The following is a 24564-nucleotide window of genomic DNA, read 5'->3' as shown; positions in this document are numbered from 1 at the left end:
GTCGTAGTACCCTTGAATGAGTGCTCCTGCTAGAGTCTTTAGGGTATTCTTGTTTACCAGAGAGGAGATCCGGTACAAGAATCGCGTTCGTTGGTTGACTTTTTTTATTACATTGGATGCAATTTTGTCGCAGGAAAGATTAGCCTCTAGGATGGAACCCAGGTAGGTAATTTCATCTTTCCTTGTGATAATATTGTCACCCACTGTAACCGAGAAGCCGTCGGTCTTGCTGAGTTTGTTATTTGAACCGAAGAGAATGGACTCTGTTTTGCCCATGTGTAATGATAGTTTGTTGTCGGCGAGCCATATGCAGATTTTGCCTAGTTCCGAGCTGAGGGCTTTTTCAACCTGTAATATTTTGTAATATGTAATATTTTGTTCTATTCTCCTGTGCCTGTGTTCTGCTCCTGGCTTCTAGAAAACACCTCACCCTAACAAACACTGTACAGGATTGACAGTGTAACCCTTCAATTCAAGTGAAAACATGACAATCCCTGAAAACGGAAATACAGGGTCTCACATGGGAGAAACTCAATGCCCTATTATGGGGAACATACCCAGAACGCCTTGCAGTCCGACTAAGACCGAGCTCCCATCGGGATGCTTTTAATGCATGCGTACATTTACATTTACATTACATTTACATTTAGTCATTTAGCTGACGCTTTTATCCAAAGCGACTTACAAGTTCTGTACGACAAGCCATCAGGAAGGGCACAACTCTATCAGCTGAGTAACAATGTTCGCCAAAGTGTTGAGTGCTACAGTGTAGGTTAGTTTATTAGGACAAGTGCATGACAGTATGGTTAGTTAGGGTTAGATATTTTTTTTTTTTTTTTTTTTTTGTATTCAGATAATGGTTGAAGAAGTGCGTCTTTAGTCGACGGCGAAAGATTGGACGTGTTTCGGCTGTCCTAACTGGGGTGGGTAGTTCATTCCACCATTGTGGGGCAAGGACTGAGAATAGGCGACTTCTCTTTGATGACCCTCCCGGAGCTTGGATAGGCGTACTACGGTCAAAGACCCTCTTAGTGATTGTAACATTAATAGAGCTAGCCACAACAGACCCATTTGACTGTACAGTAGTTAGCAAAGCCAAGATTCATAGCATGCTAGTCGCTAATGTTACCATTTGGTTCAGATGCTGTGTTGTATCAAATGGAACATATAAAATCTCATTGTCCAGCTAACACCATTAATATTAGATTATTAACTGCAGTCAAATGGGACTATTTCACTGGCATGCTAGTGGCTAGTGTTAGAAAACTGTGTTTTTGGCCATCATCAGCCTTCATCTGCCCTTCCGTGAAGTCTCTGTGTTGTGTCTTAGTTGTTGATGTTGAGGCAATCGTTTAGTGGAATTCTGTCCTCCCATGCACTGGCTGTCACACTGTTTCCCCCTGTTAATGCATCCAAACAAAATAATGTAACTGGAGTCGACGTCTCTTTTCAAAAAGGATGTTTATTTCCATAACCATAGCATCTCGTACAAAATGAAAGTCTTTGATGGTATAAGAAACTAGATTAGTAGATTCTAGGGCTGACCCCTATTAATCTATTAGTCGACTAATCGGTCGAAAGGGGCCGTAGTCGACTGGCCAACCTCTTAGTCGAATATAATAATTTTTTATTTTTATTTATTTTTTATCATTTTTTTCAAAAGAAAAGAGGCATAGAAGCGTGGCTAACGCTAATGGCACGCATACCAGAGGCTAACTGCCTACGAAAACAGGCACAGAGGCACTGAAAGAGGATTTCACCCATCTAATGAACACACTATACTAGACAAATATCAAGATGTGTCCAACAGTGGACCAATTGCATGCTTTTGCAGAGGACAAGAAGCCTTCAGTCGACTCCTTCAGACATTAAGCACCCCCCTAGGGTGCCCACCTGTCCCGCGATTCGCGGGACAGTCCCGATATTGGGACGTTTGTCCCGCGTCCCGCTACAACAAAACAATGTCCCGCAATTCAAAGATAATTTTTTATTTTTTTTTATATATATATATATATATATATATATATTTTTATCGTTCAATTTTTTTTTTTTTTTTTTTTTTTTAATGTTGTTAATTTAATGCCTCGTTCCAATACCCTCTTATATTTAAAATAAAAAAATCGGGCGACGTCACAAACCAATGCATTGCGCAGCCGAGCAATAGTATCCAGCTGCAGGACCACAGCACCGACACACTCAGGACCGCGACACTTTGCGGACCCACACTCTCCAGACCCTCGCTCCCATTGGCTGATTTGGGTCACGTGACCGTCCCACCCAATGGCTGAATTGGAGTGGGACGGTCACGTGACCCAAATCAGCCAATGGGAGCGAGGGTCTGGAGAGTGTGGGTCCGCAAAGTGTCGCGGTCCTGAGAGTGTCGGTGCTGTGGTCCTGCAGCTGGATGCATCTCCAGCCGAGGCTGCCGAGCAGCTCACTCGAGTCTCGCGAGTCGCGCTGCCTGTCACCTGTCCGAGCGAGGCCGGGGCAGCTGTATGTCTGACGTCAGTCACTCGAGTAGTCAGAAGAAAGACCGCCAATATTACTGATACAAGTTGTTTAGCTAGATAAGAAAAACAAGGAAATGGAGGCAAAAAAAAGAGACTTTGCTCATATAACAGAGACTGGCACAAAAAGTATACGTGGCTGAGATCCGTTTCAGATGATCCCCAAACTGGAGGAGAGGGGGACGTCACGTATATATGGTTGTTCAGAGGAGCGCCTCTTCAGCAAGTCTGGCCCGACTATTATTGAGAACTGAATCAGAGGGTCGGTTTGTTATAATAACAGAATACACGGGGAGTATCGCCGGGACACTGTCCAGAGGGAAGGGGGCAATAGAATCCGGAGGCTAATATCCCCAAAACCGGAGGTGAGTTTAATAAGATTAATAACAAAATGAGCTATATATAGCCTACCGTCTGCGTCGAATATGATATAAAGGCATTTAAATAATAAATACATTTCTTTCATTTTAATTAGCTTTTACTTTTATTACTTTTCTTTATTTTTTTCTCCCCCCCCCCCCCTTACGTGTCCCGCATTGTCCCGCAAAAGCAGTGCTACTGTCCTGCGACTGAACCATTTTGACCTGGTCACCCTACACCCCCCACAGCCCAAATGGAATGATAAAAAAATAATAATTAAAAATTTAAAAAATTATACTTTTTTTTTTTTTTTTTTTTAATAGTCGACTAACGGCAAATTTAGTCGACCATCCAAATCCTTAGTCGGGGACAGCCCTAGTAGATTCTATCCCTGTCGATCACTTTGGTGGTTCTGCGGCCTGTCCTGTTAGCCTGTAGCTATCTTTCTACCGCGTGGTCTATCCCCCTCCCCCTCCCAACCATCCTTCAGAGAGCTGGGAGCTCCGCTCTCGGTGTGGTCCGTCTCGCTGTCAAAACTCGTCTGCCCTGCTCGCTTTATACCACTGTCTACTGACAGATTCATTATCTCGCTTTCATTACCTATAGGCAACGGCTCTCTCTCCTACTCTCGCTCTCGCTCGAATTACTAGCACTCTGCCATGCCCCCATCACTCCCAAGTCATGGGCAGACTGTGCCATCTCATCCCCCTAGCAACAGCCGTCTCTCTGTAACAGGGACGCTGCTCCTGCTCTTCTGTGGCTATCTCTTAACTGAAAGTTGTTGTTAAAGCGTCTCAGTGTATGACCTCGACCGCCGGCTCCTATCTCGTCACTATAGCAACCACTCTTGCTCCCTGCTATAGAAGAATGTCTGTCTGAGAGTTTAACACACACGTCCCTTAAACTATACTATACTAACTATATATATATATTTACATACATGCATGTTATAACCATATGAAAACCAGTGATATCCTTCACTAGGTACTTGGCTTCAATATGGTTCTCGTCTTGACCTGCTGATACTATGGTGATTTGATTGTATTTTATGTTCCATTTGATACAACACAGCATCGGAACAGAGTGGTAACATTAGCAACTAGCATGCTATGTATCTTGGCTTTGCTAAGACATTATGTTCCTCACAGTAGGACATCTAGTCCCTCCCTCTCTCACACATCACAGTAGCAGGTTGTCAGTGGAAACCAACACTGTACATAAGGATCTTTGTCTCTTGTTTAAAGTATACTTAACGTACGGTTATGTCTATAACCATAGTTATAATATGAGTGTAGCTCCGCTCTGCGTCATACTGGAATCCACTTCCATATCAGTACTAGCACTGAATACATTTTCACATGCACCTTTACATACCCATCCACCTGGCCACACCCCCATCCGCTCCTCTACATAAGCAGGGGTGTGGCCATACTAACAGCTCCTTCCCAAGTCTTTCACCACAAAGGCGAAGACTACAGGGTCCTCAGTGAGTCCGACGCAGAGCGTCACTACACTCATATAACTATGGTTATAAACATAACCGTACGTTATAAGTTGTGTAGCTCCGCTCTGCGTCATACTGGAATACAGGAGCTGAGCAGAGAGGAGCTCGACAAATGTACCCGCTGAGGCCCCCCACAACCATCAGAACCGGGGAGGACCCGAGAAACCCGGACCCCCCTAGCGTAGGACGGGAGGGATCGGATCCGACTGCGCGAAGAGGAGTTTAGCAACTCAAACGCACAGGGTGAGCAGACCGTGGGACTTATCTTCCACAGAAGAACCCACGACTACACAAACGCGCAACCCACATGCCACTAGGGAACGAACGGGAAGAAATAAAAACCCTGTTACAACCCCTAATATCACGGGGTCAAGGGCAAAAACCCAACCCTGTGGCAAGGCCGTAGCAGCGGAGCGCGAAGGAGGACCCAGCCCCAGGAAGGGACTGGACCCCCCGGAAAAGGGGGCCTGGTGAGGCCAACGACGCTGCAGCATCGAGACCCCACCAGGCGGTCACTAGTGACACCACCCCCCACATCGCCAGCGTATTCGGACAGGGCCCATCCAAGAGCAGGCCCTTCCCCTCTACAGCACGCCGCCCCGAAGCACTCAAGAGGCTACACCCACAGCGGGACCAGGCAGCGCACCGGGGAGACAACCCCCAAAAGAGGTCGATCCCTCAATCCAGGCAACAGGCCACTCGACCTGAGCCTGGAGCACTGCGGACTAGACAGGCGCCAAAGGGGTCTGCTGAAACAGCACCCCGGCGGAAGGGGCGTATGCTGGCATGCTGTGCACCATGTCGCAGCCTCCACAAAAAAAACCTCGAGGTGCGGGGGCACACTCACAGGTAGACGGGGCCAAACCCGGCCTACCCCGAGAGTTGACTCCGCTACCAACACACCAGGGAACCAACACACCAGGGAACCAACCACCCCCTTGGTTTTAACATGAGGCGGTTGTTCCTATAACCCCCCAAGAAAAAACTCCAAAACACAACTGCGGGTATACACTGGCTATACAGCAGTACAAGTGTTTCAGTTTTCAAGAAGGGGTTAACCCAGGCCAACAGGTCGACGAAAACAAATTCGAACCCGGGCCCGGCGGACCGGGACGTACACAGGGATGCCAGAGGAGTTCTACAAGAACCACCTCAACAGCCCCCTCCCAACCCCGCCAAGCAGGAGAAGAGAGGGGCGAAAAAGAATGGAGAAGGACCAGGCTCCTTCAGCACGGCGCAAGGTACAACACAACATGGACCAAGCAACAGTGAGGGATAACACGTAGTAACATAGCCACGAACATCTCCATAACGTCAAACCCAACGAATCCCATGACTCAACCGACCATTACAGGCGAGGAGTCAGGGAACTCCCTATACAACACCCCGTCAACCTGCTCCACAAAAGAGGGGACGGGGAACCCCCAGAGAGACTTCCCACGTGAGCAATAAATTGAAAAGACATATGCAACATTGAGCTATGTAACAATTGGACTAGGACTCTCTGAGGAGGAGGCTCTGAAACTCTGAGGAGGCTCCCTCACTGAGAGGGAGGTTCTGAACTCACAGAGGAGGCTCTGAAACTCCCTGAGGAGGAGGCTCTGAAACTCTGAGGAGGCTCCCTCACTGAGAGGGAGGCTCTGAACTCACCGAGGAGGCTCTGAAACTCCCTGAGGAGGAGGCTCTGAAACTCCCTGAGGAGGAGGCTCTGAAACTCCCTGAGGAGGAGGCTCTGACCCAATATACACACTACTAGTAGGGAGCAGAGCAGAAGAACAAATCGTCTCTACTGCATTGCATCACCTACCAAGCTCAATACACATACAACAGAGCAGAACTTCTTTTTAAGTTCTACTCACCTTGACAATAACAGAGGTCCACAACATTGACCCTGAAAATAACTCACGAAAGTCTCACAACCAATAGAAACTCGCCCAGTGACGTACTCTATGGCGGGGGGAATTCCGTGGCCCACCGCCCAATATGGCGTGGGACCAGGAAACTCCCTCCCCCCCCCCTCCCTACCCTGTGACACGCTGATCCAACAACGTGACAGGAAGCCCGAAGGACAGGAGGCCCAACCCCCTGACCAATCAGAAAAAGGGGAGGGAGGTTTTATCAGTTCACCCCCTCATGACCCCTCACCCCTGATACGATGCAATGACAAAGCAGAGCCATGACACCAGTCATAGCGTGCTACATGAAGCGCCTGTACACCTGTCAAGGTAACAGCTTCACATAGACTCATGTGCGAACCTGCCACCTGAATTTTTACACCTTTTCCTAAAGGAAGAAAAACACAGACCAAGAGATACAAGAGGTACAAGAGCTTACACATGTAACTTCTGTAGGCCAACACCTAACCCAGTTGTGGATCTTAACGACACACACAACCCTCCATCACAACAAAAAAGGCAAAAGTACACTCTCACTACCGTAAGAGGAACGCCGTTTTTCATAACGAGAGAAGACACAAGTCCTCGATTAAGTACTGGCCACAGGCCTTGCTAAGTCCACATGACAGTGACCAAACAATCTTCAGAAAAAAATTGCCTCTCTAAGCAGGAGCACAACCCCAGCAGAAGCTGAGGGGTTACACCGTATCCCCACAAACATAGTGAAACAATATATTGTAAACAAAATCATGTTTGAGGGGAGGGGGGGGGGGGGCCCAGGGGAAAACCAGGGGAAAAAACCACCCCTCACCACCTTACCCCTGATACGACTTGTTTGAACAGGTACAGCCCTGTTAATATGTGAAACTCGCCACCTGTTTATTGTCATCACAAGCTGAGAGAGGGACTCACCCCTCGATCACATGCCACTATGCATAGCTTTGCAGGGTTTTTAACCCAGCCAGTTGTGAGCTCAGCTACGTTGCCTAACTTTACATGAACACACAACCTCTCATCATACAACAAAACCAGTTTTACTCACGTAAAAAACAACGCAGTTTTCTAGGTAGAGAGAAAGCTATACCAGCGATCAAGACAATTCACACACAACACATGTCGCATCCCCAAATGTAGTGAAGCAACATATACGTTTTGGAAAAAACATCGTTATTACAAAACATTCGGAAAGGGGAAGGAAGGAAGAGGGGGGAAGTGGCCAATGGACCCTTACCTGCACCAATGAACGCAGGCTGAGAGGACCGCAACAGGCTGGTCTCCGTTGACGAAGGCCCTCGCTGGCGTGGCAAAAGAAGCTAAGGCCGGAGCAAGGCTCCGGCGAAACGCCCGCCTCCAATCATGGTGCAGGGCCGACTACATCTTCTGTCAAAGATGACGTCGTAGTCAGAGTGCTATGGCCTGCTATTCTCATGGCTAATGTGCAACGGTGTAGCACAAACTAACAGCTAACTCCAGGCTAACTGGTAGCATCAGGCTAACGTTCCCAGCCGAGCGAGCGTACAGAGCTAGCGTCGTAGCTAACAGCTAACTGGCTAACAGGTAGCTCAACCCAGCTAGAATGCAAGCTAAGCAGCTACCACCGAAACTGCACAATGTGAGAACACAATATAGGCCAACACTTCAGACAGCCGCTGTCTGTCCCCTTCCTCATCCGAAGAGAGAAGAGGAAACACAGTCTTCAGAACAGTGATTATCAGACACAGCGGTGTCGGCACAATTCCCTCATGGGCTGCAGCCGACTTGAGCGTGGAGATATTCTTATAACGAAACACCAAACCCACCTCCCTCGCGCCGGGTAACTTTCATCTTGAAAGGCGGGGCCTCGCACAGTGACAGAGAGTATCCGTTTATCCAGAGATCCGGGGGATTGAACCGCAGATTCGGATACGGTCCCAGGCAATAGAGCTCCCGATGAGGAGCTCATAGCGTGGGCGTCAAACCAGAACCCTCTCCACGCCGCTAAGAGGCAGACAAAAAAGGGTACCAGCCTGGAGCCGGCTTTCGTAAGTCGTGTAGCCATTCCCCCCATAGCAACACAACTGGTGCTCGCATATCAAAACCATCACCCACCCGGAGAGGCAGCTAGCCCTCACACAGCCGAGCGCCTCTCAAGCAAAGTCCAACTGCAGAGCGGAGGTAATACCTGTCCAACTGCAGAGCTGGAGGAATGCCGGTGGGGATTAGGCCAGCGACGCAAGCCCCTAATACGAAAATGCCGGTGGAGGTCAGAATGATCTTCTAGAGTCTAGACACCCCGGTGGCGAAGACATTATCGCTGTATTTCCTCGAAAATAGTGAGAGAGAAAATAAAGATATAATGTCAACGCAGCTCCTTCATCGTAGCTCCTCTTCAACATTTCACTAATCTCAAAGTGGTGTATACAGACACTCGCCGTGGTGAAAACAAGGAAGGAGTTAGTATGGCCACACCCCTGCTTATGTAGAGGAGCGGATGGGGGTGTGGCCAGGCGGATGGGTGTGTAAAGGTGCATGTGAAAATGTATTCAGTGCTAGTACTGATATGGAAGTGGATTCCAGTATGACGCAGAGCGGAGCTACACGACTTATAACATAAGGTTCTGCACTGTAGATATTCTTTATGAGACAGTAAGTTCGTCATTTTTGTTTATACCATATATCAAAGATTTTTCTTTATACATTTGACTCCTAATCTCCTGAATATCACACGTTAACCAGTTCTGGACAAATTTATGTTAAATCATTCACATAAAATAATGACAAGTTAACTTGTCTTTTGGTTTATTTCAACTCACTAGCCCCGGGATGACTATGTGAAATGTCCCAATCAAATATCTTTTTAGTAAAAGACTGTGTAAAAGTTAAATACTTTCCTGCCCACATTGTGATTTCAGGCTTTACAAATACATTTGATTTGATTTGATTTGTGTGTCAGGGTGTGATGTTGGAGGAGTGAAGAGCGGTAGTTCAAGTTCATGCTTTATTATAGAGGATCTAAATGTGTTTCTCTCAGACCGGTGTACACAAAATATATAAAAAAAAAAAAAAATTGAAATACTGTCTAGTCTAGTGCAACATAATGTAGCAGAATATTCCCTAAAATCAAACTGTTAATTGTCCAAATTGTTAGTGTGAAGTGTGGTTTAGCAGCATTCGAGTTTATTTGCATTTTTTAGTCCAGACCTTTTTGGAGCAGAGGGGTTTGGCTATTTATTTCCAAAGTTTAGAAGTGCTTTGTAGTGTGATGAGGAGGAGTTTGAAGTGCATTTGTTGTCCTACAGGGAGGCAGTGGGGGTTTACAAGGACAGGGGGTGACGTGGTCCCTAGAGCCGGCTGGAGGTAAAAGCATGCGTGCGGCAGAGTTCTGGACATATTGCAGTTTGTCGAGGAGTTTGGATGGGATACCATGAAGAAGCCCATTGAAGTGATGAAGGAGCGATTGACAGCATAACCCTTCAATTCAAGTGAAAACATGAGAATCCCTGAGAGTGTAAATAGAGGGTCTCACACGTTGCAGGAGCCGACACTTGTCTGTCTGTCACAGCTAGTCGCTATAGTTTCCATGGAGAAAGAGGGCGGTACCTTTGCTCCTGGGCTGTAATGTGAATGTGATTTAACGCTGACACACATTGGCTTCTGTAGTGATAGAGGAGTGGAGCTGGCTCAGAGATCACAGTCTAAATGGACCCATTCTCCCCAGTTTTGACTAAACTATTCCATGATTTCAAACCCAAGTTGAGCCAAAAAATATATGTGTTATTTTCATTTGATCAATGAACTGATTAAATATATATATAATTATATTGTATTATTATAATAATAATAATAATAATAATAATAATAATAATAATAATAATAATAATAATAATAATAATAATAATAATAATAATAATAATAATAATAATAATAATAATAATAATAATAATAATAATAATTATTATTATTATTATTATTATTATTATTATTATTATTATTATTATTATTATTATTATTATTATTATTATTATTATTATTATTATTATTATTATTATTATTATATATCTTTTTTGTATATAAAGTGTGTTTATATACGCCAATTCTGAAAATGTTTTACCCATACTGTATGTACTTTTCTAAGAGTATACTTCTTAAGTGCTTTCATGTAATTCAAATTATACAATGGAATGCAAATTTCGTGATTCTGACGTTGTTATTTCTCATAACACACTCCAAGTGATCCCAGAACCCGCCCACAACCGAATTACTTTGTTACCTGGAATATGTTAGTTGTTTACACAATGTTGGATTATGTAATTGGTTTATCATGTAATTGTAAAACAAAATATAAATCGCGGGGGGGAGTGGCCACTGGCATTTGCAGAATCCGACTCCTCTCGGGTGAACGCGCAGACACTCTATCAGCCTACCCAGCATGTAATAGAACTCAACTCGTTATTATTGGCGCATAGATTGCAGAAATACGGGAACGTTTTGATTATATTTAAGGCTTTGACATTGTAAAACGAAATAAGTGGAGTTTCGAAGCTATAAGCAGAATACAAGTCATAGGAACACCCACGATATAGTGTTCTTCCCCCTTCCTACTGTATAAGAAAGAATTAAAAACGCATTGCAAGGAGAACAGAGGTTATTTGTTTCGTGTGATTTAAAAAACGCTGTATTAAAAGAACCAATATAAGGATCCATGTGAGCTTTCTACTGTGGGTACATCTTGGCGTCCCGCAACTATTCCCCAATCACTTCTATCACGAAAATGCTTAGAAAAGTAAAGCCGATGGTTGTTATTTCGTATATAATACACTCCACGTGACCCCAGAACCTCAATGTAAATAAACCATAATCACCCTACAAAAACTGTACTGTCTATCTGTATGTCATGTATGTCATGTTATGATGAATTGAAAATGGGGGACCCTGATGTAAACAAGACGAAAGTCTTTCTCTGGTCTGCATCCCCTTAACACTTTAATCACCATGGGTTAAATTCATAATTTACCATCTCTCGCCAGCTCTATTTGTCTATGGAGAAGTTCCCCTTCTTTGCAGGGCTATAACTTTTTAAATTCTATTGCTAAATTGCCATTATTAAAGCCCATTCAATGTCCTATATGTATTGTTCAGGGTGTAGCAACGTTAAACTTTTTCATTCACATATTCATACTAAAATATGGTCTAAAGTATAAGTATGTTTTTATCGTTTTCTGCAGCTTTCTTCAGAACGTGATTTATAGCCCTAAATGCATTATATTGATGATCAAATACAGTTTGGTAGGAATCTGTGCGAGATAAAAAATTTCAACTGGACGTGGTTCTAGAAGTTTCTACGCATCATCTGATGATGACCGGATGGGCGGGGGATCGTTTATAATTCCGTGGGCAGCGTTAGATGATTCATCTAGTGTGGGTCATATGTTCATCAGATCAGTTAGTATAGAAGACGTTAGAATATAACGCTGAATCTTACCGTGGCTTCCTCGCGCCGCTGGCAGATGAGCGTGGAACAGAATTTTTTCTATTATGGGATGGAGAAATGCCCGATCCATTTCCAGGTTGTATAATAGTATATCATGTTGTTTTTTCGAGTTATTTGCACCGATCGATGTTCACTGTGTCAATACGGAGTCTCTCTAACGATAGCGAGTGCCCGGACCACATATGGATGAGCACTACCGGTTCAAAGGTTAATTTCCGGCTGGCGATCTGCCGATCTGCCACCAGATGGCGCTCTTGAACCGCTAGAGAGTTGAGTGGAGCTTTGCAGTGTGTCTCAGGACTCCGGAAAGGAAATATGATTTCGATGACAGATTTTTGAAATATTGACATCAAAGACGAGTTACAGCATCTTTGGCAGAATGAGCATGGCTAGGAATGACGTGTAAACTCGTCCACGGCGATCATAGTGTTAACAATTGTGTGTATTGAGCTGTACTGTATTGTACCCATTCTGCAATCTGGTAATAACATTTTCAATCAATCAATCAATCAATCATTCCAATAACAACTTCACTGTTAGATGGCATGCTTTGAAGCAACCTATGTATAGATGTAGCACTGTCTATATGTAATAACATTTTCAATCAATCAATCAATCAATCATTCCAATAACAACCGCTAACTTCACTGTTAGATGGCATGCTTTGAAACACCGCACCTCCCAGCTGCTTCTAGACACGGAGGCAACTTTTTTTTCTTTTTTTTTACCTACTTTTTCTGCAGATGGTTTTGTGAATAAATCTCCATTATGCGTCAATTAATGTGTGTTTATTGTATAGCAATAAGGTTGGATGAATTCGGCAATTGTATAAAATACATTACACCACTTGTAGTCGTGTGTTATAAGAATTAGAGTATGCCTAGGGGGGTCTAACGACCCTCGGCTGCGCCTCGGGCCTAACAACCACCCCTAGGCATGCTCTAATTCTTATAACACACTCCTGCGTGTGATGTAATGCTTAAACATATGTTTAGTATGGTAGCAATTCATATCCTGTAAATGTAATATCATATCACCTTTATTACAGTAACAGACACAGGGTCCACAGAGTAAAAAACACACAAACATAATCAACAAATTACATCACAATAAATAAAAACATAAGCAAATAGCAGCTCTACAACAGGGCACTGTACCAATACTTCCAGATACAGGACTAGAACTTGATGTCACTGAGACTAGGTTGAGACAGCCAGGGCCGCCTCAGGGGGTGTGCGAGCAGTGCGGTCGCACAGGGCCTCACGGGAAGGGGGGCCTCGCACAATCTTTTTTTATTTTTATTTTTATTTATTTAATTTTTTTAATTTTAATTTTTTTTGCGATGCCCCCCTTCCCGCGAGGCCCTTTTTCATCACAGACCTAAAATCTAGTTTTTACTTATATGCTTATATATTTCACATTAGACACGTTTGTAGAATGTGTCTGACTTGTTCCTGGCTCTGCGGCTCTGCAGCAGACATACTCACTATTGGAGCTCTGGGGCTCTGCAGCAGACATACTATTGGTTTCAACGAAGGGAGGGGTTACTTACATGTGTACAGTCGGCCGGCGTGCGTCAGCTGCGTTTGACTATTTCGTGCGTGCAGCATTGGAGGTTATGCTTAGTTATGCCAGCCAAGACGAAGAGGACTGTCATTCGGCAGATGGACTGAAGATGAAAGTTGTTGCATGTTAGACAGTTCAGTCAGGCTAGCCATGTCGGCTTAGCTAAAGGCAGGGACAGCTAGTTAGCTTTAGCTACGTTATAATATCGAGTGCTAACGTGTGGTTCAGTCGGGATAGCCATGATGATGTCGGCTAGTAGCTAGCTTAGCTAAAGGCTAACTAGCGTTAGCTAACCTAGAGAGAGCGCGTGCAGCATTGTTATGCCAAGATGAAGAGGACGTTCATTCGGCAGATGAACTTCGTCAACTCCACGCGGTTGTCTCCATCCTCTTGGACGTTTGGTGAGTTTTTAATGCACTCTATTCTATTCCCGCCGTGGATATATCTCTCTCTCTCTCTCTCGGGCCGGCTAGCTATCGTGGCTAAGGCTAACGTTATGTTGGCTAACGTTATGTTGAGCCAAGCGGGTCGGCTAGCTAACGTAGCATACATGCTCTCTCTCTAACACACACACACAGACATGCTACAGTATCTCTCTCTAACACACAAACACACATGCTCTCTCTCTCTCTCTCTCTTTCTAACACACACAGACATGCTCTATATCTCTCTCTAACACACAAAATGACATGCTCTCTCTCTCTATATTTCTCTCTCTTTCTAACACACACAGACATGCTCTATATCTCTCTCTAACACACAAAATGACATGCTCTCTCTCTCTATATTTCTCTCTCTTTCTAACACACATATACATGCTCTCTCTCTAACACACACACACAAACAGACATGCTCTCTCTCTATCTCTCTCTTTCTAACACACACAGCCATGCTCTATCTATCTCTCTCTCTTCAATTCAAATGGGCTTTATTTCACATTCTTGTATTTCTCCCAGTAGGTATGGGAGTTTTGAGTTATTGTCCATGTTTTCAAAGTCTCTTTGGGTGTTTGCAATTTGTGGGAAGTATATGTCTTGGTATAGTGGGCAGGTTGTTAAGAAGTGGAGCTCGGTTTCCACCTCATCTTGTGTGCAGTGGGTCTGTCTTCGCTTGGGAGCCAGGTCTGCCTATGGCGGCCTTTCTCGATGGCTAGGCTGTGCTCGCTGAGTCTGTACCTAGTCAAGGATCTTCTTAGTATTGGGTCAGTCACAGAGCTCAGGTATTCTGCCACTGTGTACTCTCTGTTTAGGGCCAAATAGCATTTCAATTTGCTCTGGTTTTGGGTTGTTTCTTTCCAATGTGTGTCTCTCTCTCTCTCTCTCTCTCTCTCTCTCTCTCTCTCTCTCTCTCTCTCTCTCTCTCTCTCTCTCTCTCTCTCTCTCTCTCTCTCTGGCCTTGCTCTGGTGGAGGGTCAGGGGCATTGCCGGGTCTGTGCAGCGATAACACTGTATATTGACTGTAGAACGGGAGCTCTCTCTCGCTCTCTCGCTCTCTCTCTTGCTATATGTTGACTGTATCATGCCCAGCCTCGGGCAGCGCTATTATTTAAGAATATGTTGACTGTATGCATTTTTTTACCTTTTAGGGGGGGGGGGGGGGGGGGCTCGCGTTTAAATCTCGCACAGGGCCTCGCATTTCTCCCAGGCGGCCCTGGAGACAGCAACAGGATGCTCCTATTCTGAGACACATTCAGACGACAGATAAATAAAATCTAATCTAAGTGTATTTTAGTAAGCATGAGTAATACATTTCAGTACATTAAAGGCTTAGGCAGATCTTAATTACAACAGTTAACACACTAAGTACAACTTCAGTGGTTTCAATTTAACACAACTTAAGTATACATAAAAGTACAAGAAAGTATACTTTCAGAAAATATACTTAAGTATACTTTTTCTTATTACATTTCTTATTTATTTGATGAGCAATCTTTGGCGAAGCCTTTGAGGAAGATGACGATGAAGACGGTGATGATGACTGAGAGCAGGAGTGGGAAAAGGGCATGGCCTCCTAGCTGAATGTGAGCAGTCTGTAAGGGGTATTTTCATAAACCTCTGTATTTTAGTATTCATAGGGTGACAGGATGTTCTGATGATTAGAAAGACCGTCCCCACAAGTGTCACAGGTTCGATCCCCAATGACAGACAATGTTTCGGTCCCTGTCAATGTCTCCTTGATTGAGATAAGACAGTGAACCTCTACCTTCTCCGGGGGGGCTGACGCCAACCGCCTGTCAACCAGCCCGTGGACCGATCGCCAAACCTGGGGTATTCTCTGTCACTGCCCCCTCTCTGTGGAACCTGGGGTGACAGGGCATTCTCTGTATTACTGCCCCCTCTCTGTGGAACCTGGGGTGACAGGGTGTTCTCTGTCGCTGCCCCCTCTCTGTGGAACCTGGGGTGACAGGTTCTCTGTTACTGCCCCCTCTCTGTGGAACCTGGGGTGACAGGGTGTTCTCTGTCGCTGCCCCCTCTCTGTGGAACCTGGGGTGACAGGTTCTCTGTCGCTGCCCCCTCTCTGTGGAACCTGGGGTGACAGGTTCTCTGTCGCTGCCCCCTCTCTGTGGAATGCACTTCCAATCCACATAAAAAATGCCCCCACACTGCCAACATTCAAAACGGCCCTTAAAACCCACCTCTTCACACGGGCCTATGTTTCTACTCCCTTGTTGACACAAATATATTTTAAGTATCTATTTATAATCCTAGTGTTTTACTTGTTTTATATAATCCCACCATGTAAAGTGTCTTTGGTCTTAGTGTGTGTGTGTGTGTGTGTGTGTGTGTGTGTGTGCGTGCGTGCGTGCGTGTGTGTGTGTGTATGTGTGTGTGTATATATATATTCAATATAATTGGAGTCACTCTGTTTTACCTTAAATCAGATGTCCTTCACCAGAGGGGTTTAGACATTTAGTCTTTTGGTTGATTTGACATTTCACCCTCAGGAAGGCAAGGCATTTTAAGGCAGGGCCTATTAAGCACAGGGCCTGATTTGGCTAACGAGCAGGGCAGGCCCTGATGTGGCATCATCAAAGATGAGAATGACCTGTCAGCAAGCCCCCACCTCCACAGTGTAGAGACAGAGCCCTCCAGAGAGACAGGACAACAGTGAGAGGGGGCCTTCATAATGGCCTTCATAAATGGACTGCATTCAGACTGCATATCACTTTTATCCAAAGCTCTCTACAACTTATGCCTCACATTCACCCATTCACTCACACATTCACAGGCCGATGTTGGAGGCAACCATGTAAGGTGCTAACCTGCTCATCTGGAGCAGTTAGGCCGGGGTTAAGTGTCTGGCTCAAGAACACTTCGACACGCTGCTGGGAGGAGTCAGAATCCAACCGGAAACCTTTTGATTACCAGATGACCGTCCTACCTCCCGAGCCATAAGCTTGATAGAGCAACCTGATGATGGACTGACTGTGTGTTTGTGAGAGAGACTGTATCAGAGTGTACATGGCGGCACGGTGGTGTAGTGGTTAACACTGTCGCCTCACAGCTAGAATATCCAGGATTTGATTCCCGCTTGGGGACCAGGTCGCCGCGTTGCCAGGTACCCAGGTGGGGTATCTTCCGGGCCTTTCTGTGTGGAGTTTGCATGTTCTCCCCGTGCTCGCAGGGGTTTCCCCTCCAGAATATAAACCCAATGGAAAAACATGCAGAACAGATCGCTAACGCTGTCGCGTCCTTGACGAAGACGGACAGGAGCACTTGGATTGGTCCCCGGGCTCGGCCCCATGCTGAAGCCCATGTCTGCTCCCGGCTGCCCTTGGGGGGGGAAGGACGACGGGATGGGTCAAGCGCAAAGACTAAATTTAATCAGCAACCCAAAGAAAAAGTTCCTGTGTGTGCCGCCCATCGCATGTGTGTGTTGCTGCATGACGACATTGTCAATGTGTGCAATGAATAAAGACTTCTTCTTCTTCTTCTTCTTCTTCTTCTTCTTCTTCTTCTTCTTCTTCTTCTTCTTCTTCTTCTTCTTCTTCTTCTTCTTCTTCTTCTTCTTCTTCTTCTTCTTCTTCTTCTTCTTCTTCTTCTTCTTCTTCTTCTTCTTCTTCTTCTTCTTACATGTAGGCATGTAGGGAAAGCCAGGTGGGTTGTAGGTACACATTGATACATAATATCCCTGACGCTTTGGACACATTGATACATAATATCCCTGACGCTGTCGTTTGGACACATTGATACATAATATCCCTGACACTTGTTTGGACACATTCATACATAATATCCATGACATTGTCATTTGGACACATTGGGTACATGGATACATTTTTAGAACTGATGCATTTTAAATCACACTGTGCTCAAGTGTAAATGTTTCAACTGAGTCAGTTTGTATTTGTTTTCTATGTCTGTCTTTTTTTAATTAAATTTTTTTTTACACATTGGGTGCCACGCCTTTTTCGGGCCCCATCTATTCACTGCCACGCTTTAAAAGATAGGAGTCCGTCACCTTGTTTGTAGAGCTATAACTATATTCTATATTATAGCTATGGATACAATACTATGGTAATTTGACAGTGACTTTCTTCCGGTCAAGATGCAAAAAAGAGATAATCTTTCCATGCATACATTCACGCGTTATACCGTGGTGAATATAAGTATGTTTTTAGATCGGTCTGGGGTAATTCCCGAAATGCTGAGGAATAGCCTTATGCGTGTATTATACTATAACCGTTGCCGTTTCTTGCCTGGACCCGCTATTATTCTCAAATCAAATCTATATCATAGGTATTATGTTTCATCATGAATGCATGAGTTGTGGACTAACGTTACACACACGTTTGGATCGAGGTGAAGACATGCTTGGATCAACGCAAGATTGATATCATATAGCCCTTACCTTGACTAGGATGTACCCTAAAAAAAGAATATTCCAATTATCTGATCGCGATTCAGAGTATTGATGTCCATTCTGTCGCCAACATAATCCACCACACATCATGCATCGGGAGCATTTGATTTTTCTCAATACAACTGTTATAACCGCAACCCTTGCGAAAAAAGAAAAAAACGACCCGGAGACATTAGATCGACGCACAGGCCAAGATACAAGGTTTCAAAGGGTGCTCAATACCGCAGTCTAGCTGGATGCGGCCGGTATTGCACTTTGGCGACCTCAGACTCGTTCCCTATGGTAACACCAGGCTCCCTGGATGGATAATGAATAAAAATATCAGAAAAAAAGGAAAAACAATCCAAAAACGTATTAACACGTGTTTGGCACTCAACGGTTGGGGCCCAGAAACGTATTAACACGTGATTAGCACCCAAAGTGTTGAGGTGTTTATCTGTTCTTGTAATCTCTGCATCAGTGTAAACGAAGGTCAACCCCTCAATGTATCTCTGAGGCTTAAAGGTGCTGTAGATAACATTCAGCCACTTGATGTCGCACTAGAGCACCAGCATGTCATTGCATGCCAATCAGGTGCAGTCCACGTGGGGAAATGGGAAATAGGGAGGGAATACATGCACGTAAAATATGTAATAGAAATGTAAATAACAACATTGATTTTGGACCCGTCAACATTTTTTAAGTGATAAATTAATTAATCAATATTTTTGGGGGGAGAGAAGCTTTTATTCTGCACCTTTCTAAAAGCTCTGTGGATGTTTTCTTTAATGATTACTCTACATAACATTTTTATCTATAGCACCTTTAAATAAAGAATGCATTCATGAAAAAAACATTCTTTTTGGAGTAACAACTTCCATTGAAATAATGATCAACAATGTGGATTTAGTGCTGGGACCGTGGGTAAAAAGAAAGCAGCTTTTAGACTACGGAGTAAACATGTTGTGTCGGGGTTGATGTACAAATGGAAAAGTAAGCCTCTTCTTGGTTTGTCAGATGCGGCCGGCATGGGTTTGAGCGGTGCTCTTTATGTGTGATGGAGCACTGGGGCCCCTCTGTTTGAGTGGGAAGCCCCCCGCTGGCTGTGGGGGAAAAGTCAAAGGGACATGCCAGTCTGTTTAGAGGGAAGACAGACTGTTTGTATGTTCGACAGTCCAGTTTGTATGTGTCTGTGTCTGAAGATGCACACGTGTGTGTGTGTGTGTGTGTGTGTGTGTGTGTGTGTGTGTGTGTGTGTGTGTGTGTGTGTGTGTTTGTGTGCGTACAAATGTGCCTTGTGTGCTAAATGTGTCCCCATCAAGTAACTTCAAACTAAAGTGTTTTTATGACCATAAACAGGAAGAAAGACTCTGTGAAACGGTGTGTCAATATTTGTATTGTTATTACCTGCATTGCTTTTACCTTCAGGTCAGCAGGAAGGGTGCAACTCTTTCAGCTGAGTAACAATGTTCGTCAAACAGTTTTGAAACTTGGGTGCTACAGTCTTGAGTGCATAGTAGTAAAGACATATTAGCATAGTAGGTAGTAATATAGGCAAGGAAGATTATTTTGTGGCAAAGTGCATGATAGTAAAAGACAGTATGAAGGTTAGTATTATTATAATTTTTTCCCCCATATCAGATATTGATTGACGACGGCGGAAAATTGGTCGGGTTTCGGCTGTCCTAACTGCGGTGGGAAGTTCGTTCCACCATTGTAGAGCAAGGACAGAGAATAACCGGCTTCTCTTTGATGACCCTCCCGGAGCTCGGATAGGAATGGGTCTGAGGCGGCCAGAAGATTTAGAGCGGAGGGGTCTTGAGAGTGTGTAGTTAGAGACCATTGACCGGAGGTAGGCGGGAGCCATTCCCTTCGCTGCAAAAGATGCCAGGTCAAGGACCTTAAAGCAGATTTGTGCGGAGACGAAGCCACGGCTACATTTTCCACTGTGATGGAAATGTCGGTCAGCGGGGAGGATTTGGCCGGCAGGTGAAGTAAATCTGACTGACTGTGATGCCCCCCTGTGACGTCGCTGATAGTCATATGGTGTGTTTATCCTCCCTGTGACGTCTCTGATAGTCATATGGTGTGTTTATCCTCCCTGTAATGTCTCTGATAGGCATATGGTGTGTTTATCCTCCCTGTGCCGTCTCTGATAGTCATATGGTGTGTTTATCCTCCCTGTAATGTCTCTGATAGTCATATGGTGTGTTTATCCTCCCTGTACCGTCGCTGATAGTCATATGGTGTGTTTATCCTCCCTGTGACGTCGCTGATAGTCATATGGTGTGTTTATCCTCCCTATAATGGCTCTGATGTGTGTGTTTATCCTTATCATATAGTCATATAAGACCCCACAATTCCTAGCTTGTTTATTCCTCTTTAAAATCTCTCGTTAAGCCTCACTGAAGTGGGGGGGGGGGGGGGGGCATACACACACACACACACACACACACATTCCGGGTCTGGGAAAACCCTCTTAAGATGGAAACTGGCCGACCACAACATCCCAAAATTAACTCCTCAAATATGTACCCTCCGTTGCTTCACCTTCCACTTTTAAAAACACAGTGGAGCCCTGTATCAATAATAGCCCTTCTATGATATTGTTCAGAGGCCCAAGTGATATGGAAAGTATGCTCAGCCCCTGCCAAACACAACCAGCGGCCTGTTTCCCCCCACCTGATGAGTCTGAGCTGGAGGAATGTCAGAGGTCGCTGAAAATACCTCTGCCAGATACCTCAGATAGTTTTGGAAGATTAAGAGGGACGACTCTGACGCAGGCTAATACTTTGAGTAATGGTCATTTATTTGGAACAAAAAATTATTGTTTCAGTGTGTGTGGGTCACATAGTTGAATGAAACCCTTACATTCCTGTGAGTATCATCTAAGAAATGGTTGTCGAATCACGTACCAGCTCAACAACAGAATATACACAAGGCTATGAATCAAAACGTGCCTACCTGTGTGTGTATTTGTGTGCAGGTTAGGGTTGGGGTTAAGGTTAGTGCAAGTCCATACAGTTGTTTAGAGTTATAGTAGTTCTCAACCTTTTCGCTTGTGACCCCTAAAAACAGAAGGACACATATTTGCGACCATGTGTAATTTGTCTATTAATCAAGTTCTGGAGTGTGGACAGAACAAACTGAGACCACTGACACTCAATAAACCACTTTCATTGCTATAGCGTCAAATGGTCTGGTGCAATCAGCTTGGTCAGCCTTCTCGCAATACCAGAGGTAGCTTGTGCCTAGAATGAACAAGACATGATATTTTCTTTGTGCATGGAATGCAGGGTATTTTCTGCAACAATGGAAAACATACACACAGCCACCTTGACCACCAAGAAACCAAGAATTTGCTGTGCAGAAATTAAAATGAAAGCACACAGATGCAACAGAGTGAAGATGCTCACTTCACTCTGAGACTTGGTGCCAGTATAGGTGCCACAATTACACACCATTGCTGTAATCAATGGAGAGCTATATAGGCTCTCTGAGCATCTCGCCCATACAGAAATGAACTATAGGTCAACAACCTATAGTATTTCTGTTGTTTTCACCTTGTTTTGTGCCGCCCACTTTCGCCATTGCATTTATATTTCTGATTCCAGAACTTCATGGCAAAGATACTAAGTAGTGTGGATATTCCCAAACCCAATAGATACATCTATATGTACAAAATTGTTTATCTAGCGCATTCTCCTTGTAACAAAGATAATAAATAAAACATTTATAGACGTCAGATCTATCTATCCACGTCAGACTCAGTATGTGCACGCATCAAGGAGGCCAAAAAGAATGTAATCCAGGTTAGAACAAAGGGGCCGGACTACAATATATTCACATTTGTTAGCCATGCTAGCGACCTAAACAATCAATCCATGTCAAAGCTAGTAAAAGACTCACAGCCATGCTGATTTGGCTAAATGACATCCAGCCATTTTCGTTTGAAACAACTTTTAGTCAGGGGAATGCCATGGTAACTTTTTTAGCGCTGCAGCTCAAAACAGGTAGTGGGTTCACGTGGGTTATATTTCATGAGCTACGCTTTTCTGCTTCGCCTATGGGATACACTCAGCGCATAATGCGCGTCAACTGAAAACTTCTCACATTAGGGTGACCAGGTCAAAATTGTTCAGTCGCAGGACAGCAGCACTGCTTTTGCAGACTGCACAAAATAAGCACCGCTGCAGGAGGATCTTCTCACTGAGAACACACAGCCTGCGTTTACATTTTTTCTTCTTCTTTCCCCTCACGATTTATTTAACGTGCCCTGGCTGGCTGGCTCGGCGAGGCTCTCTCTCCACTCTGTAGCCTATACCGGCTCTACCGGACCCGGTGTCTGTGAGTGATGGGGGCAGTGGCGGGCGAGGTGGCGAGCTTCTCTCACGGTTTTCTGGACAGCTTCGGTCCCTCGCTGGCTCAACGGCGCCTTGGCGGCTCATCATCATCCCCCGGTGCAAGGTCCGCATCTGGGACAGGTGGTCACCCTATCTCACATGCACCTTCCATCTGCCCGACCACGCCCACCTCCGGCCAGCATATAGCCCAGGTGTGGTTGATCAGCTCCCCCTTCCTCATTGTTTAAACGAAACGTTTGTGCTCACAGGCCTTCGGCAGTTGTAACAGAAATTTAGTTAGTTAGTTAGGTGAGAGATGTAAGGATATTCCACAACGTCCTTTTTTCAGGACTTCCCCGGCACTTTCGGAAAAGGAAGTGCTTGGGACCGTTGCTCGTTATGGAGTTTTTCTAGCAGACCGACAATTTCCTCGTCGGGGGACTTCTGGTATGCTATGGCGCGGTCGGTGGAAGGCTTCGAGCCCTGGCGTGCTGCCTTGCGAATGCTTTTTATCCCTGAACGGGTTAATTGCACGCGACATGGAGTCAGAAACGGAGGTGTCTGCGTGTCATTTTTGTTTGTTTATAAAAGTATGAGTCCGCTCTATGAAAGGACCGGCAGTTTTTGTGTTAAAACAGACGGGCAGTCATTCGCCCCCGCGACCCATGTTTCGACTCGTGTGCGCTCTGACCGGGCATCTCTACGTGGAGAACCGTCCAGAAGAGCTTGGCGCCTTCATTCAAGGAAAAAGAGGCACGTGACCAGTGACAGGTGTACATCAACAGGTGCATGCTTGTGCTTGTGTAACCTGGTGGTGTGTCCTTTCTCTTTCGAGTGAATGGACCCCCCCCCGTCATTTCCTGCTGTGTCTTCTTTTCCCCCCGTGTTTGTCTCACGACAACGGGGTATTGTATGTTAGACATATATTTATATGCATGGTAAAATTGAAAATGGGGTATGCAGGGTAAATAAGACTATAGTGTCTTTCCCTGGTCGGCACCCCTCTGACAATTGTGTGTACTGAGGCGTGCTGCATTGTCCCCATTTTGCAATCTGTTAATACGATTTTCAATCACTATATCATGCTGGCTCGCGCCTTGTATCACCTTTTTTTGAACAAGGTGAGGCGCCGCGGAGCCATGCAGTGTGTCCACACTTCCCACTTGTGTTATGTATGCGACAGCGGCGAATTATGGATTTAGGCATATGTATATATATTAGAGGTGGGCATAGATAAAGAAATTTTATCTAGATTAATCTATCTGCAATCCTGGAGTTAATCTAGATTAATCTAGATTAAAATGGCTCATTTGAAGTCTGCCGAAGGCATTCAAATGATGTGTGTTCTACCTAGGGATGGGTATCGTTAGGATTTTATCGATACTACTATCTTATGGATACTGCTTAACGGTTCAGTACTTTATCGACATTGCTTTATTATTTATAACTTTATAAATGAATATTATTTCTTCAGCAACAGCAGCAGCCATGTTCTTTTATACAACTTTATAAATAAATTATAAATAAATATAATAAATAAATATTATTTCTTCAGCAACAGCAGCAACAATGTTTTAAATGTGTCTGAATTATAGACTTTTTATAATAAACAACAAATGTAAGATAAAAAAAACTATATACACTGAATGATTTACCTAATGGGTTACCTAAAACCCTTGGACTCCACTGTAGAGAAGGGGTGCAGGCCTTTGACAACAAACTGGGTCACAGCCCTGTGATACTCGTTCACCCTATCCTCTGTCATCCTTCCTAGCTGCTAGGGTGAAGGGACTTTGCTTGGCTGGGACCGGTGGTGGTAGAGGGAGGAGGGGTCGGCTGGGACATGGTGGCTGCAGCCTCAGCCTGACGAATGACGATCTATAAAAAGTTGTTTTTGAAGACTTGGAACTGGCGTTACATTCGGCGGGGGCATTGAACTTAATCGTGTGTGTTGGATATGACATTTTAGTCTTATCCCCATGTAAATATACCTGGTATGATACCTGATGTGGGGGGCTGTACTATATGTATTCATTAAATATAGGGTACGTGGAAGTCCCACCCAGGCAGGCTGGCC

Source organism: Notolepis coatsorum (genome assembly GCF_963971535.1).
Source record: "Notolepis coatsorum genome assembly, chromosome: 11".
NCBI lineage: Eukaryota > Metazoa > Chordata > Actinopteri > Aulopiformes > Paralepididae > Notolepis > Notolepis coatsorum.
The sequence above is the reverse complement of the archived record's forward strand: the minus strand, read 5'-3'. Positions refer to the sequence as shown.